We start from the raw sequence: 4,839 nt of genomic DNA, 5'->3' as shown, positions 1-4,839 counted from the left end.
GAGAATGTATTACCTTCACAAAAAAATTCTTAATTATGCTAATAAATCCTCTTATGGGTTTTCAGTAAAGAGATTAACAGTAAAATTATGTAAAAGTATTTTCTATAATACAGTATTACTGAGACTATCTTCTGAATTATGTTCAAAATATGATCAATGTTTTCAGAGTAATACTGAACCCCAGGTTTTTTGTGGTTACAGTCAGTTGTCATTAAATATTTCCTAGTAATCAGTTATTTTCTGGAAGAGATAAGAAATTATCACTAAATTACTGCAAAACAATAGGACAGAAGTTTCTATGGCATTTGAAGACTTTAGCATTTGGGTGAGAATAAACACATATAACATGTGGTTTTGAAAATAATTATTAAATAATGTTACTCTGTATTAAATTTAAGAGCCTAACACTTGACAAAAATGTAAAAAATACTTGTCATGAAAAATTGGCTTTGTCAGTATAACTGTAGTCAGATCTTTCTAAACTTGATATTGTGCAACATTTCCATAAGCTTCTAAACAAGATTTACTAAAATTTATCAATATGTTTCCTAAATAATGGAAAAAAAGTAGTGAAGCACAATTTGATACCTAAACAAACAATAAATTGTCTTTTTTAAAAAGGGCTAAATAGTGCCCAACTTTCATAACTAACCCATTTACTATTTGAACTTTATGGGGTATTAGCTTAGGCATAATGGGTGTGATTTTTTGTGTGTGTGTTATCAAGATATAGATTTTAGGGAAAATAGGGAAAGATTAAGATTGTCTGATGTTTTCAAAATTGTTTCAACCCTTATTATTCTCTGTGTTTATTTATGGTTATGACTAAAGACCATAATTAGCATATTGTTTGTTTCATGGCAAATTTTAGTGTATACATATTTCTCTACATAAGAAAATATCTGGGTTTGGCTAACCCCATTGTTTTATTATGTTTCATTAGCCATTTTGCATGGGTCTACCCCAGCTTACTACCATTGAACTTTTGCAGAGAAAGATGAATACAATAAAATTGCAATAATAAATTAATTGGTACTTTAGCAGTCATCCTTATTTTTAATATAGAATGATATCTGGTGTTGCTCCACAATCAAAATACAAATCCTATGCCACCCAGAGTAGAGTGAACATTTTTGATATAATGATTATCTTTTTTGTCTTATTCTTTTTTTCTGTTCTAATATCCTCTTTTGTCTCCTTTCTCTTCCTTCTCTTCTTCTTTCCTGCTAACAAGAATCTTTTCAGAACTTCCAGTGAATATCAGTTATAGCTACACTGTCAAACTGTGTACAATGTCAAATGTGTAACCTAAATTCAAAGCTTTAGCTGATATCTAATCTCAGAAAAACATTCAGAAATATGCAGACTTGCCTGGAGTTAACACCATTAGAGACAGCAATGTCTTATTTTTCAGTTATATGACTGACATCCATATAAGTCTCCTTAACAAACATGGCTTCTGTATTTATTTTTTCCCTAAATGAACATTACTCAAAATCTCTGAATGTGACTAGCTACAAAACTTTTATATTTGGCACACTAGAGTCACACTTAGTACTTGAAATCTAGAATTTGGTGAATTTATTTTGATAAGTAAAGAAAGGTGAATTTTCTTAGTAGCCAGTAATCACAGAAAAATATAACAATTGCTGTACTATTCTGAAGGGAAGAGAGCTTGAAATTATAGTCACTTTATGTCAAAAACAATGTCCAGTTGTCCTCATCTATTGTAAACTCCTGTATTTCTTATCCATTTTTCAATAATCAAATTTTAGGTATAAGTTCAAAATTGGAATGGCGCCTTAGCAGGCTCATACACGTATGCTCTCACTTTGATATCTCCATTGAATTTTTACCTTAGAATAGGGTCTGCCTTCCATCCTCATCAGAAAGAAGTGTGGGAAAACTGAAATGTACAGATAGTAGAGTTTATTGGAAATATAGAAGTTAAAGAAAACTAGGCCTGTGTTTTAATTTTTTCCAGTTATAATGTTATTAGAAATGGTACAAGTTACTTATGATCTCTTGGCTGCTTTTTGCATAAGGGACATATCAATGTCATTTCCCATGATTATTGAGAGGAACAAATGTAATGACATCTACAAATGTCTGACACAGAGTGAAGGTTCAAGAAACATTAATCTTCTGCACACATTTTCCTCTTTTCATGCAAGAGTGGTCACTATCTTCAAACAATAGGAAACAAATGGTGTTCTTCAAAACTATTTCATCATTACTAAATTTCCTTTCTCCTTATATTTGAGAAGAACTAGAGGTCTTCGGTGTCTTGCTGGGAAACCAAATCACCTACTTCCTTTCCCCATTTATCCTTCTTTAAATTATTAATATATACAACCTTAGTTATTTGATTTACACATCTAGCTAAGATAGATTTCTCTTACCACCATTCATCACTCCTTCATCTTGGTACCTACCCATACAAAGGAAATAAAATAATATTTTCCAACATAACTCAAAGAATGTAGTGCTATATTAGCATAAATTACAGAAGAAATTTTACGAGGAGGCTCATCTCTGTGCTAAGTGATAAGATTATTTTTTGGATGCTTCATTTTTAGACTAAGATTTCTTGGTCTTCCTTTTCATTCTTACTACAGTCCAAATGGCACACCCCGTATGCTGTGAAACAGCCCCATCCATAAAAGTGACACTCTTTTTTTTTTTTTTAATTTTTATTTATTCATGATAGTCACACACACACAGAGAGAGAGAGAGAGAGAGAGAGAGAGAGAAAGACAGAGGCAGAGACACAGGCAGAGGGAGAAGCAGGCTCCATGCACCGGGAGCCCGACGTGGGATTCGATCCCGGGTCTCCAGGATCGCGCCCTGGGCCAAAGGCAGGCGCCAAACCGCTGCGCCACCCAGGGATCCCAAAAGTGACACTCTTAAACCCAAATTTGAATAATAAGTTATGCTGAAGAAAGGAGCCACATCCTTTTTTCCACACCCTCATCAATATTTATTGTATTTTGGTTTTTGGTAACAGCCTTCCTCTCAGGTGTGAGGTGGCCTGATTGGCATTTCCTTCACAATAAGTAACTCATTGAGCATCTTTCCATATACTTGTTGGCCATTGTTATGTCTTCTTTGGAGAAATGTCTATTTTTATCCTTAGCCTACTTTCACCTAGATTATTAATTTTTTGCTTATTGGTAGGAGCCATAAATATTTTGCTATGTCTTGTAGTATTGGGCCACCGATGTTAACAAAATAAAGAGAAAGAATCAAATATAAAAGAGGGTGTCCAGAGTAATCTGTACTATTTTCAACTTTTGGAAGTGGCCAGTAAGCACATTTAAAAAGCCAAGGACTAAGGCCTCATGTCTGTAGACAGAGTTAGGGGAGCAAGTTGAATTGCTTAGAAAAGCAAGTGCAACTCTCCGTTTCCATTCTCATCTCGAGCAACCACTGGTTATGCTCTGCTTCTATGAGTTTAGCTATTTTAGATATCTCATATTAGAAGATTGTATATAGTTTGTCCTTCTGTGACTGGGTTATTTCACATAGCATAATATCCTTAAGATTCAACTGTGCTGTCACATATTAAGAGATTTCTTTCTTTTTTAAGACTGGATATTATTCCATTTTATGTAAATCACACATTATATTTATCTATTTATTTGTCCATGGCCACTTAGGTTCTTTTCACATCTCAACTATTGTGAACAATTCTGAAATGAACATGGGAGTACTAATATCTCTTTGAGATCTTGATTTTACTTCTTTGAATAAATATCCAGAAGTGAGATTGCTGGATCATATAGTAGTTCTGTTTTTAATATTTTGAGGAACCTCTATACTGTTTTCATAGTGGCTGTACCATTCTGCATTCCCAACAGTATACAAGAGTTTCCATTTTTCCACATCCTCATCAATATTTATTGTTTTTTGGTTTTTGGTAATAGCCTTCCTATCAGGTGTGAGGTGGTTTGATTGGCATTTCCTTCACAATAAGTATATCATTGAGCATCTTTCCATATACTTGTTGGCCATTACTATGTCTTCTTTGGAGAAATGTCTATTTTTGTCCTTAGCCTACTTTCAATTAGATTATTAGTTTTTTGCTTATAAATGGTAGGAGCCATAAATATTTTGGAAAGTAGTCACTTATATATTTTGGAAAATAACCCCATATCTGATATATGGTTTGCAAATATTTCCTGCCATTCTGTAGGTTTCTTTTCCCTCTCTTTTCTTTCAAAAGGTTTATAGGTTGGAGGTTTAAAAAACCTCTTTTTAAGTCTTTAATTTCTTTTGAATTGATTTTTGTGTGTAGTGTAGGATAAGGGACCAATTTCATTCTTTTGCATGTGGATATCCCATTTTCTCAGCCCCATTTGTTGAAGAGACTTTCCCCATTGTGTATCCTTGGCATCCTTGTGGAAGATCACTTGACTACTATGCATGATTTATTTCTGAGCTCTCTATTCTGTTCCATTGGTCTATATATCTGTCTTTTTGTTATTACCATTGTGTTTTAATTACTGTAGCTTTATAATATATTTTGAAATCAGGAAGCATGATGCCTCCAGCTTTGTTCTCCCTTCACAAGATTGTTTTGGCTGTTTGTGGTCCTTTGTGATTATACATGAATTTTAGAATTGGCCAACTCTCAATAACTAAGGTTTAGGGATGCCTGGGTGGCTCAGTAGTTGAGAGTCTGCCTTAGGCTCAGGGAGTGGTCTGGGGTCCTGGGATTGAGTCCCACATTGGGTTCAATGTGGACCCTTCTCCTTCTGCCTATGTCTCTGCCTCTCTCTCTCTCTGTCTGTGTCTCTCATAAATAAATAAATAAATAAATAAATAAATAAATAAATA

Source organism: Vulpes vulpes, chromosome 3 (genome assembly GCF_048418805.1).
Source record: "Vulpes vulpes isolate BD-2025 chromosome 3, VulVul3, whole genome shotgun sequence".
Taxonomy (NCBI): Eukaryota; Metazoa; Chordata; class Mammalia; order Carnivora; family Canidae; genus Vulpes; species Vulpes vulpes.
Note: the sequence above shows the minus strand (reverse complement) of the source record.